We start from the raw sequence: 13,447 nt of genomic DNA on the forward strand, positions 1-13,447 counted from the left end.
CCGTAATCTGTTGAACATCTCAGTATCTAATTTTCGGCTATTATAAATGTAGCTGCTATGAACATTGTGCACTAGGCTCCGTGTAGACATGTTTTGTGTCTCTTGGTTAAAAAGCTATATGTAGAGTGACCGTGTCATACGATGGGTGTTTAACTTTTAAAGAAACATCCACGCTGTTTTCCATGTGGTTGCACGATTTTGCATTCCCACCAGTGGTATATGAGAGTTCCAGTTGCTCTATGTCTTTACCAACACCTGGTGTAAGTTTTTCATTTTTAAAATTTTAGCCATTCTAATGAGTGTGTAGTGGTATCTCATTGTGGTTCTAATTTACCTTTCCCTCACAACTAATGATGTTGAACATTTTTTCAGGTGCTCCTGGCATTCCCCTATCTTCTATTTTGAAATTACTTCAAGTATTTTGCCCATATTCTTATGTGGTTATTGGTCTTACTCTTGAGTTGGAAGAATTCTTCATATGATCTGAATATAAGTCCTTTGTCTAATATGCGTTTTGTAAGTATGTTCACACAATCTGTGGGTTGCCTCTTAATTTTCTTATTGGTGGCTTTCAAAGTACAAACAGCTTTTTATTTTAATGAAATCCAAGTTACCAAATTTTTGTTTTGATTATGATTTGCACTTTTTATGTTTAAGAACTATCAACTCTAAGGTGGCAATGATATTCTCATGTTTTCTAAAAGTTTTATAGTTTGGGATTTGATACTTCAGTCTGTGGCCCATTTTGAGTTACTTTTTGCCTACAGTGTGAGGTAGAGTTGATTTTCATTCCCCCTCCCCCACTACATACACAGATATTCAAGTAATCCAGTACTATTTGTTGAAAAGACTTCTTTCCATGTTGAACTGCTTTAGCATCTTTGTCAAAGATTAATGGACTGACCATGTTTAGGCCTATTTCTGTTCTGTTGATCCTTATGTTTTGTCTTTTCACCAATACCCAACTATCTTGATTACTGCAGCTTCATAACAAGTTTTGAAATTGAGTTGGTTAAATATTCCAACTTCATTCTTCCTTTTAAAAATTGCTTTGGTTACTCTAGGACCTTTATGTTTCCATCAATTTCTTAAAAAAAAAACAAACGTGGCATGTCGGCATGTAGTATGTGCTCAATAAATATGTATAATTCACAAATAGATGAGTAAGGAACTGAAATAATTGCCATGTGTAACTAAAATAAATGTTCTGGTGTTTTGAACAATTTACTGTTTAGAACAACTACAAATCTAGGAGCACCTAGGTGACTCAGTTGGTTAAGTGTCCAACTCTTGATCTCAGGGTCATGAGTTTCATCCCCACGCTGGGTGTAGAGATTACTTAAAAAATAATTACTGGAGTGAACTAGGCAAAACTAGGCAAATAAAAGGGAAAGGATATTCTAGTTAGGGCTAGCCTGTGCAAAGGCTCTGAGGGGTGAAAGAACAAATGATGCATTTGGGAAACTCTTTGTCACTATTATACTGCTTTAATTTTTTCAAGGGTGATATGAAAAATTGGTACAGCCATACAAATGTATACATAAACGTGATTATTATGTAATTATCTGATTTGTCACCTTCAGCCACCAGAGGGAGGGTCTTTCAGTGAATCATTCCCAGCACTAGGCATAGGGATGGACAGACACATAATAGGTACTAAGTAAATAGTTAAAATTGTTTTTCTACTCACAATATTTCTGACATCAAATGTGTGGTTCCTGCCCCCGTTCTGCCCAGATATACTGGCAATTTTCCAGTAGGACATCCGACCGGATGTCCTATAATTTGATTCAATTTTGGCACTAACTACGCAGAGTTAGCACAGATTGTATAGGTTAAGGGCTCACTCTCTCAAGACTGCCCCAACTTCAGACACAAATTACAAATAGCAGGGCCCCAGGTCACCATACTTTTGTCCTTTGGATACAAATTGGGAGTCCCCTTGACCTCTTCAGGTTTGACAATTTGCTATCATAGCTCACTGAACTCAGGGAAACACTTGTGTTGCTGTTATAAATGATACTTTAAAGGATATCATCTTTTATTTATTTTTTAAAGATGTTCTCTTTTAATATAAAAGATACGAATGATGAGCTTAATGAAGAAGTGACAGGACAAAGTCCAGAAGGGACTCAAGCGCTGCAGCTTCTATCCCAGAAGAGTTTGGGGTGTTCTACCCTATCCTATCCACACATGGATGCATTCATCAACTTGGAAGCTCTTTGAACCTCATTACTTAGCATTTTTAAAAATTGAGGTTCTATTAAATTGACATTTTTTATTAAATCATTGACCATGAATGTCAAGGATGGGGCTGATAGTTCCAGCCCTCTAATCACATGATTTGGCTTTTCTGGCAATCAGCTCCCACCTGAAGCTATCTGGGGTCCTACCTAGAGTCATCTTATTAGCATACAAAAAGGCACGTTGGGGGCACCTGGGTGACTCAGTCCGTTGAGTGTCCTTAACTTCTACTCAGGTCATGATCTCATGGTTTTGAATTGAGACCTGCATCTGGCTTGCTGTTACTGGCATAAGCCCATTTTGGATCCTCTGTCTCCCTCTTTCTCTGCCCTCCCCAAACAAATACTACCCCCCTCCCCAAAACCCCACAAAAGGCACTAATATCCCTCCAGAGATTGGAAGGGATTTAGAAGCTCTTGTTTCAGGTACTGCAAGTGATATTATATGACAATATCACAGTATTCATTTATTAAGTGAATAGACAAGTGAATGAGTTATTGCTTCTATTGGGTTGGAGAGTGACACTGATCCAAAGTATTCAATGATTGTGAAAACAGTCCAGGAAAGTCAGTTAATGCCTTATCACGGAAAGACAGAAAATTATATAAGGAGAGGATTCACGTCTCAAAATGCAAGTTTCTTTCAAAGATGGAGCAGTAATCACAATGTAAGATAACATTTCATAAGAATGAACCTGAATTACTTAAATTATAGTTATTGAGGCATGAGATTATATATTTTGGAAAAAGTTAAATGAAATTATTAAAGGTATTTAAATTAAAAAAATTTTTTTAAATGTTTATTTATTTTTGAAGGAGAGAGAGACAGAATGCAAGTTGGGGAGGGCCAGAGAGAGAGGGAGACACAGAATCTGAAGCAGGCTCCAGGGTCTGAGCTGTCAGTACAGAGCCTGACGTGGGGCTCAAACTCAACGAACTGCAAGATCATGACCAGAACTGAAGTCAGACGCCTAACCAACTGAGCCACCCAAGCAACCCCAAGTTATTTAAGGTTTAAATGGTTAACTCTCGGGGCACCTGGGTAGCTTAGCTGGTTGAATATCCAACTTCGGCTCAGGTCATTATCTCGTGGTTCACCAGTTTGAGCCCCGAGCCACTCTTTCTCTGTCCATCCCACACTCATACTCTGTCTCTTTCTCTCTCTCTCTCTCAAAAATAAATAAAACATTAAATAAACATTAAAAAATTTTTAATGGTTAACTCTTAGTTTTCTGAAAAAGTATTTTCTATATCATTTCACATAACTGTGAGAAATAAGCCCACTGACCCAATCAAAGGATGGACACAGAGACTTGGAGCACAGTAAAGCATAGCTTTAATCAACGTTCTTGCAAGAGTGGCCGTCGATGGGCAGTTACAGCAGGCAATTTATCTCCTAGCATGATGTCCCTCCCCTGATTCCTCATTGGCTGAGTACTACAGAGGTTACAGCCTTACCCATCTTCCCAAGTTGCCTGTGCCCAAAAGTAGTCTGATTGGAGCAAATGGAGAGTCTTTGAGGTGACACAGAGACCTCAATTCTTTGACGCATGCTCATTGCAAAGCTGGAAAAAAGCCCATGAAAGGTAGAGGGGAAAAAGAACCAGGAAGTGAAGTGTCTAAGAGTTTGGGACTCCATTGTGGGAGGGGGGCGCTCACACGTATTTCCAACAGGTTGTAACCCTATTGTTAACTAGACAGCACAGCTTTTATTTTGTATTTCTGAAAATGAATCACCTCACTTCTCACATAACCAGCATGTTTCTGTAAAAAAAAAAAAAATAAAAAGGGCCACAGGCAGCCTAACAATTTTAAGAGCACAGACCGTGGAGTCAGGACACCTGGGTTTTTTTTTTTAATGTTTTATTTATTTTTGATACAGAGAGAGACAGAGTATGAGAGGGGGAGGGTCAGAGAGAGAGGGAGACACAGAACCGGAAGCAGGCTCCAGGCTCTGAGCTAGCGGTCAGCACAGAGCCTGACGTGGGGCTCGAACCCAAGAACGTGAGATCTGACCTGAGCCGAAGCCGGAGGCTTAACCGACTGAGCCACCCAGGTGCCCCAGGACACCTGGGTTTAAATTCTGTCTCCACTATTTTAGTTTGGACAAGTTGTTTCACTTTTCTCTGTTTTTGTTTTTTCATTTGTTACAATAGGGATGTTATTATTACCTACTTTCTCAGGTTTTACATGAATCTAATTTATTGATATATATGTAAAAGCTTAGAGCAGGGCTTAGCATATACTGTGATCTTCAGTACTGTCCATTACTGTCTTCTAAATAGCATTGAACATTTTTATTCTAAGTTCACCTTGAAAATGTTAATACAGTCTTACTTTCTAGGTCTGTTAACTTTTTACTTCCCATTAAGAATCTCAATTCTGGGGGCGCCTAGGTGGCTCAGTCGGTTGAGCGTCTGACTTCGGCTCAGGTCATGATCTCACGGTTCATGGGTTCGAGCCCCACATAGGATTCTGTCCTGTCAGCTCAGAGCCTGGGGCCTGCTTCTGATTCTGTGTCTCCCTCTCTCTCTGACCATCCTCAGCTCACGTTCTGTCTCTTCTCTCTCTCTCAAAAATAAATAAAAATGTAAAAAAAAAAGGAATCTCAATTCTGATAACAGTGTTCTGCCAAAGACATTTTGTGTGGCTGCTGACCTTGTGTGGCGCAGCCAGGATTACAGATGGGATTGATCTACTTGGCAGATGGGCCATAAACTTGATACCAGATTTATTTCAAGCTGTTAATGAGAAATAGGGAATATTTCAGAGATTTTATCTCAAACCTTTGAAAATCACATAAGAGAATAACTGTGAATAACACCCCCTTTTCTATATAGCTTTTGTATACCCATCGCCCCTTCTGAGTATAACTGTCTCACTCTCAGTGCCGTTGGCTGGCAATCCTATGTGGCCAAGCAATGTTGGCTGTCTGGCCATGGCTAGTTGGACCAGAGGTAATACTGATCGACATGCTAGCCAGTGACCTGTGATGATGGCTCCCTACGAATGAGATGAGCTGGGGCTTCCAGATCCTTGCTGGGATTTGGATGGGGAACATAGAGAAACCAAATGGTTAGCAGTAGGTCCTAAAGCAAAAAGAATGGAGTGAGATAGGAAAGCAGTGATATGAGGGGCACCTGGGCGGCTCAGTCGGTTTAGTATCCAACTCTTGATTTCGGCTCAGGTCATGATCTCATGGTTCATGAGTTTGAGACCCATGTCAGGCTCTGTGCTGACAGTATGGAGCCTGCTTGGGATTCTCTCGTCTCCCTCCCTCTCTCTGCCCCTCCCCTTCTCATTCTTTCTCTCAAAATACATACATAAACTTAAAAATAATTATGTGGATTCAGCTGGGATCATACCCAAATTCTGAAGAAGCCCGAAAAAAAAAAAAGCAAGGACTTGCTATAAACAACAAGCCCAGGGTACCTGGCTGGCTCAGTCAGTGGACCATGCAATTCTTGATATCAAAGTTGTACATTTGAGCCCCCTGTTGTGTGTAGAAATTACTTAAAAATCTTATTAAAAGATAAAGAAAAGAGAGAAAGGAAGGAAGGAAGGAACAACATATCCAAAATGGAGTCACTTGCACTAAGTTTCACCAAGACTTAACAGCTAACTTAACTGCAGTTGCAGCCTCTTAGGAATGGATTTTTAATTGGTTTGGAATTTCTCTGATCAGCACTAATGAGGTTATCTGCCTGATAAGACCACCACCCTGTACTTATGCTTGAAAGCATTAAGTCTTTTTCTTATCTGACTCTCCTGCCCCTGAAAGCCTTCCATTTTGTACAGCTCCTAGGATTTGCTAGATGGGATACTGACTCATTTATGGATCCTTGAAAAAAGCTAATTATACCTTTAAATTTACTCAGTTGAATGTTTTTTTTTTTAGCAGACCTATCAAGTTGAGAAAGGATTAAGTTCTCAAGCCAGTGTACTATGAAAATGCAGCATTTTGATATATTTTAATATATTATTCTCTAAAAATTCCTTAAGTACACAATTCATATGGTTTTGTAAGGTTTGCGTGGGAGCATGGAAATTCGTATTGTTTTGAAGGATTCACTTTCCAGATTCCCAATTTCTTTATCTGCACTTTCCCAAAACCTTCAGATCAGGGGTATGATACTGGTTCTCTGTCCCTTCTCCCCCTCTTCCACAGTGGGCTGCTTCTTCCACTTTGCAAAAGAAAGGTACACATCTCATTCATCAAAATCTTGTAATAGTGCATTGTCCTGGGGTATAAAAACCTCAGGGTGTCAAACAGAGTGCCATGTTGGCACTGGTGTTCATAAAATAATTGACTCTAATGACTAGGTAAAAAAATCCTTTTTCAGGTAGGAAGACAGATTTTCAAGGTGAGGTGGTATTCAATAAAATAGGAGGAGGGCCTAAAAAATAGTCTATTAAGAGATCATTAAAAATAATTTTTGGGGTGACTGGCTGGCTCAACAGAAAAGCAGGTGACTCTTGATCTCAAGGTTGTGAGTTCAAGCTCCACATTGGGTGTGGAGATTACTATAAAAATCATAAACTTAAAAAAAGATTTTTATGTAATATCACAAAGTCAGTTTGGCATTGTTAAAAAAAATGTCCAATGGAATAAATTTAAAGCTCTTACTGGCATTATTCAATGATCATGAATCAGGCAGCATCCCATCTAGCAGACAGAAAGGAGCTCTAAGGGGCTATACAAGATGGAAGACTTTTATAGGCAGAAGGAAGTGGGACAAGGAAGTTATTTCAGCAAAAAGATGATGTTTCAGCCAAGCTCACTCTCCTGAGAACCTATCAGGCAGATTATCTCACTGGTATTGATCAGAAAATTCTAATATTTCTTTTTTTAAGTCTATTTTTTTCTGTTTTTAAAATTTACTTATTTTTATTTTTTTTAAGTTTATTTATTTTTGAAAGAGAGTGAGAGAACACACAGCAGGGGAGGGGCTGAGGGAGAGGGGGACAGGGGATCCAAAGTGGGCTCTCTGCTGAGAGCAGGGAGCCGTATGTTGGGCTCAAGCTCATGAACCACGAGATCATGACCCGAGCCGCGGTTGGAAGCTTAACCTCATGACCCGAGCCGCAGTTGGAAGCTTAACCGAGCCACCCAGGCGCATTCCTCTAAGTAATCAGAGTGTATAGAGCAGTTCGAGGACATTTTCTCACTGAGGGAGAAAATATCAACCCCCAGCTCCCGCAGGAACACGATGAGAGCCAGATTGACCTGGGCTCTCAGTCCAGCTCTGCTGCTTGTTATGGAATTTACATCTTGGATAACTTTGTTTACTTTTTATTTATTTTTTACTAGTTTAAAACTTTTAAGAAAAAATGTTTAGTTTGAGAGAGAAAGAGAGCGAGTGGGGGAGGGGAAGAGAGAGAGGGAGACAGAGGATCCTTTTTTTTTTTTTTTTTTTTTGAGAGACAGAGAGAGACCGCGTGAGCGGGGAGGGTCAGAGAGAGAGGGAGACACAGCACCGGAAGCAGGCTCCAGGCTCTGAGCTAGCAGTCAGCACAGAGCCCGATGCGGGGCTCAAACCCACAAACTGTGAGATCTGACCTGAGCCGAAGTCGGAGGCTTAACTAACTGAGCCACCCAGGTGCTGGAGACAGAGGATCCTAAGTGGGCTCCATGCTGACAGCAGACAGCTGGGCGCAAGGCTCAAACTCATGAACTGTGAAATCATGACCTGAGCCCAAATTAGGCACTTAACCAACAAAGCCACCCAGGTGCCCCTTAATTTTGTAAAGTAGGCTTGAACTCAGGACCCTGAGATCAAAAGAGTGGCATGCTCTACTGATTGAGCCAGCCAGGTGCTCCAATCTTGGGTAACTTTAAGTCTCGGTTTTTTAAACCTGTAACATAGAAACATTGGTCCTCAGCTTGCAAGTTCTTATGAAGAGTAAATGGATACTATATGTGCAATGTCTAGCATCATATATCTGCTCTGCAATCGCTTAATAAAAGTTACCTATAATCAACTACTAATTGTTGCTTTACTCTCATGGAATTATTTACTGAAATCTAGCTCTTTTTAATTCTTCTTGTGGCTTTTATGGCCTGAGACATAAGAATGTATCTTTTTGAGGTAGAAATTTATCATTTGTAGCTCTGAATGCTCTTTTTAAATTTGGTAATTTCCCAAATAATGATAATTCAAAATAGATTCCTCACCCATACCTCCTCCAAAGCGTGACTGCCGGGTACAAACTATACTCAACTTATCAGATATACCCATAGGAGAATGAGATTCAAAAGTGAGCAATGGAAGAAGGTGGCCCCATGTCTACGGATTAACCATCTGACAAGCACGGCAGTAGAGGTGGTAGAGTTTCTGATATCGAATGTGGAGTCTCAGATGGGCCAACTGTGGTATTTTTGGTGGAGGTGTTTTTGCTAAAGAATCCCCTTGGTGGTTTTGTCTTGTTCTAGGATGTGAAGAGTAGCTGGGTTCTCTACTTTTCTGAGAGATTTCGTGAGAATTCAGTATCTTATAATAGATTTCTTGCCACTATGAACCCTGATTTAATACATTTCTAAGTAAATAAATATCAGAAACCTTCTCTTCATTCTACTCATCCCGTCTTTTATCAGATCACCAGTTTGGTGTTAAAATTCATTTGGGGGGAGGGGTGCCTGGGTGGCTTAGTCAGTTAAGCGTCCAACTCTTGGTTTTGGCTCCGGTCATAATCTCATATTTTGTGGGTTCAAGCCCTGCATTGGGCTTTGTGCTGACAGCGTGGGGCCTGCTTGGGATTTTCTCTCTCCCTCTCTGCCCCTCTTTCACTTGCTCTCTCTCTCAAAAGTAAATAAATAAACTTAAAGAAAAAGTCATTTTGGTTTTAAAAATATCTTAGGGGTGCCTGGGTGGCTCAGTCAGTTGAATATCCGACTTCAGCTCAGGTCATGATCTCATGGTTTGTGGGTTCTAGCCCCGCATGGGACTTTGCACTGACAATGTGAGGCTGCTTTGGATTCTCTGTCACACCCTCTCTGGCCCTCTCCTACTCATTCTTGCTTCTCTCCAAAAGAAATAAACATTAAAACAAACAAACAAATATATAAAATAACTTAAATTTATACCATTCTTTAGATATTTTAATTCTGTTTCTTTCATCTCTTTTAATTCTCATTTTTCAGATAAGAAACTTGAGGGCCTTCAATATATCTGTCCTACTTCCTCTCCAATGATACTTCTCTGTACGAAGTCCTGGTCTTCCAAGCCCACAGAGGCAGCCCTATGTCCCCTGTGTGCTTTAACATCTGCTCGGCCCTTACATGTGACTGACCCTGGAGTGGAGATTTGACCAAAGCGAACCAAACAGATCTCCTCTTCTGTTGAGAGTGAGGACCACCATGTGCCTGTGGTCCTGCACGTTGTACTGGGAGAGTGGGATCAGAGTAACTGTGATGTCGTGGAAACAGCTCCACTACACCTGATCCTGGAGGGGCAGGTCCGGGTTATGTGGGTTTATACAGTGAGCTTTATACAATGTGGGGGGAAATATTTTTATTTAAGTAATAAATTCATTTAGTTTTTAAAATTTATTTATTATGAGAGAGAGAGAGAGCGATTGAGTACATATGTGTGTGTGTGTGTGTGTGTGCGCGTGTGCACCCGTGAGTGGAGGAGGGACGGTAGGAGAGGGAGAGCAAGAACCCCAAGCAGGCTCTGTGCTATAAGCATGAGTCCATGTGGGGCTTGATCCCGTGAGCTGTGAAATCATGACCTGGGTGGAAATCAAGAGTGGGATGCTTAACACACTGAACCACCCAGGCATTCTACATATTTTTAATATCATACCAGAGTATAAGCTGGCTCCCAGATATCTGACTCTCTTGAGTATTGGAACTCTCTGAGTTACTATCTATGAATGAGAAGCCCCAAACAGTGTACAACTGAAAAGTTAGAGGTTAACTTGTGCAACATTGATAAGGGGGCATAATCTTTTATTTCCTGCTTGATAACAAGGATACTACAAAGGTATGTTTTTTTTTCAGCATGGAGGTTCCTCAGAAAGCTAAAAATAGAACTACCCTATGATCCAAAGGATACAAAAATACAGATTTGAAGGGGTACATGCATCATGATGTTTATAAACAGCAGCATTATCAACAATAGCCAAACTAAAAAGAGGCCAAATGTTCAATGATGAATGGATAAAAATGTGGTGTGTGTACACACACACACACACACTCTGGACTATTACTTGGTGATCAAAAAGAATGAAATCTTGCCATTTGCAATGACGTGAATGGAGCTAGAGTGTATTACGCTAAGCTATAAGCCAAAGACAAAGACAAATACCATATTTTTCTCATATATGGAATTTAAGAAACAAAACAGATGAATATATGGGAAGGGGGAAAAAGAGGGAAAGAAACCACAAGAGACTCAATGACAAAGAACAAATAGGTTGATGGAGGGATGTGGGTGAGGGATGGGCTAGATGGGTGATGGGCATTAAGGAAGGCACTTGGGATGAGCACTGAGTGTTGTATGTAAGTGATGAATCACTGAATTCTACTCCTGAGACTGATATAGCACTGTGTGTTAACTAAAGTTCAAATTATAAGAAGACATTCTTACTCATTTCTTTGTGACTTGGTTTATCTCCTTTCCTTGGAACTCCCCTTTCCCCATTTCACCCTACACAGCCCAGCTGAGAAGCCACTTCTCTGTAGATTTCTCTGACCCCCTCCTACCAAAGCCAGAATGAATTGTCCATTCATTTATGATCTCACTGTTTTTTACCTATCTCTCTCATAGTACTTATTTTACCCACTATAATTCATATTTTTGTCTCCAACCAGGTCAATGAAAACACTAGGGAGAGCTTGTTCAATAATATCAAGAAATATCAGGGAATGCTTCATAGAGAAAGTAGCCTCTGCAAATGCATAGCCCCTGCATACTTTTTCTATAAACATTTTTTGAGTATTTATTATGTACTCCAGGAATATGTGGTTGAATAAGATATTATTCCACCCTTAAAGCACTAGCTAAGGCTTTATATAGCATTGGTAATCACACATTTGTTGAAAAGCTATATTCAAAACATGGAAGAAGATGACTGGCTATGTGCACCTTATTTTCTTAAGTGGTGAGTAGACTGCTGAATAATTTTAGTCCCCCCCCTCCTTTTTAAAAGTAATTTCAACACCCAGTGACCCTGAGATGCAGAGTCATATGCTCTGCAGAGTGAGCCAGCCAGGCGCTCCAGCTTGCCCTTGTAATGCAGCTTGCATTGGCTAGGTAGATTAGGTGACTGTCCTGGCACAATATTTTTCCTGTCTAGTGTTTTCCTTACTCTGGACAATGTAGATAGATCAAGATTAATGGTTTCTGACAGTACTGCTTTAGCAGCATTTTATGCTTCTTTTAAATCCATTAACTTTTTAAAAAATATCATGGTAAAATGTGACAAGTGGTGTGATTTAACCAGAAGCCATCTAATGTCTGATGTTAGGAGCGGCTGACAACAAAGATTTAGTGAAGACATATTTAACTCCTTCCTTATTTTTCTACAAATTTTCCTTTTTGGTGGTTTTTATTATGTTTTTTGGTTTTTTAAAGGTTTGTTTGTTTTTGAGAGAGTGCGCACACGTGAGCAGGGCAGGGGCAGAGAGATGGGGGCAGAAGATCCGAAGCATGCTCTGTGCTGACAGCTGTGAGCCTGATGCAAGACTTGATCCCAAGAACAGTGAGAGCATGACCTGAGCCAAAGTCGGATACTCAACCAACTGAGCCACCCAGGTGCCCTTTTTGGTGGCTTTTAAATGGCTTTTGTACTCAGTTGGAACAGGGAAAAAAAAAAACCAGATTTTCAGTAACTTAAGGATCTAACCAACAATCATTTCTCCCCCCCCCCAATAATCTTTTCTTGAAAGCCAATGAAGTGGTCAACATTGTTAAGTGGAGTAACATTTATCAGAGTGTGTCGTCACTAAACATTTACTGAACACAGTTTTTCTCTATTTTTTAAGTGTTTTTATTTTGAGAGAGAAATAGAGAGAGAGAGAGAGAGAGAGAGAGAGAGAGAGAGAGAGAGAGGGAAAATCTCAAGCAGGCTCAGTGCTGTAAGCACAGAACGCAGTATGGAGCTCGAACTCATGTACTGTGAGATCATGACCTGAGCCAAAGTTGGACACTTAACCAACTGAGACATCCAGGTGCCCCTCTCTCCTCCTTTAAAGAGTTAAAACTTTGAGGGGTGCCTGGGTGGCTCAGTCAGTTAAATGTCCTTCTTGATTTTGGATCAGGTCATGATCTCACGGTTCATGGTTAGTGAGATCAAGCCTAGCATTAGGCTCTGTGCTAACAGCATTAAGCCTGCTTGGGATTCTCTGTCTCCCTTTCTCCTTGCCCCTCCCTGGCTCCTGTGTGCATGTTCTCTCTCTCTTCAAACAAATTAATATATATTTTTTAAATCCTGCAACATGAGCAAGGGAGAGGCAGAAAGCAGGACAGAGAATTCCCAGCAGGCTCTGCTCTGACAACAGCAAGCATGACCCAGGGCTGGAACTCATACCAACTGTGAGATCAGGACCTGAGCTGAAGCTGGATGCTCATCCGACTAAGCCACTGAGGTGCCCCAGTGCTTGATTTTCAATCCTTTCCAATCCTCCTTCCTCCACAGTCTTTTACATCTAGTAAATTATACCTCCATTTTTTCAACTGATCATACCAGAAACTTGGTAAATATTTGGGGGAGGGGTGCCACAATTTATTTATGACAAATATTGCACATCTGTGATCCTCCCCAGTCAAAAGTTCTTTGAGATAATGCTGTTGGCCTCGGCCAGATGCAGAATGGAAGCATCTGACTCTCCCCTCCTGAGAATGGCCCTGCAGATAGTATAGATTTTAAAGGACCCTTGACCTGCCTGTCACCTTGTCAACCTCAGTCATGTTCATCTGGTTGGATACAGTTAGGTAGTGGCTGGCAGAGTGCTTCTGCAGCTTGCACAGGCCCAGGAATTTGCTTGCATCATTCTGCATGTCCAGGCTACACCTGGGCTGCCAAGGCGAGCAGGGGAGCACAGGCTGGGAAACGTCCCTGAGCCCTCCTTCCCACGCCTCACAAGCCACTGTATCATGATGAAACTCTGTTAGTTTCACTTTCAAGGTTGTAAGATTTAATAGATGGAGGCAGAGATGGGAGGAAAAAGAGACCACGTTATGGAGCCAACAAGGCCTTTA

General features: G+C 40.9%; 1 pseudogene; it reads right to left on the reverse strand.

Moving 5' to 3' along the window:
* Window positions 1-13,011: 13,011 nt before the first annotated feature.
* On the reverse strand, window positions 13,012-13,246 carry LOC115298747 (annotated as a pseudogene).
* Window positions 13,247-13,447: the final 201 nt, after the last annotated feature.

The sequence above is a fragment of the Suricata suricatta genome, chromosome 8 (genome assembly GCF_006229205.1).
Source record: "Suricata suricatta isolate VVHF042 chromosome 8, meerkat_22Aug2017_6uvM2_HiC, whole genome shotgun sequence".
NCBI classification, from domain to species: Eukaryota; Metazoa; Chordata; class Mammalia; order Carnivora; family Herpestidae; genus Suricata; species Suricata suricatta.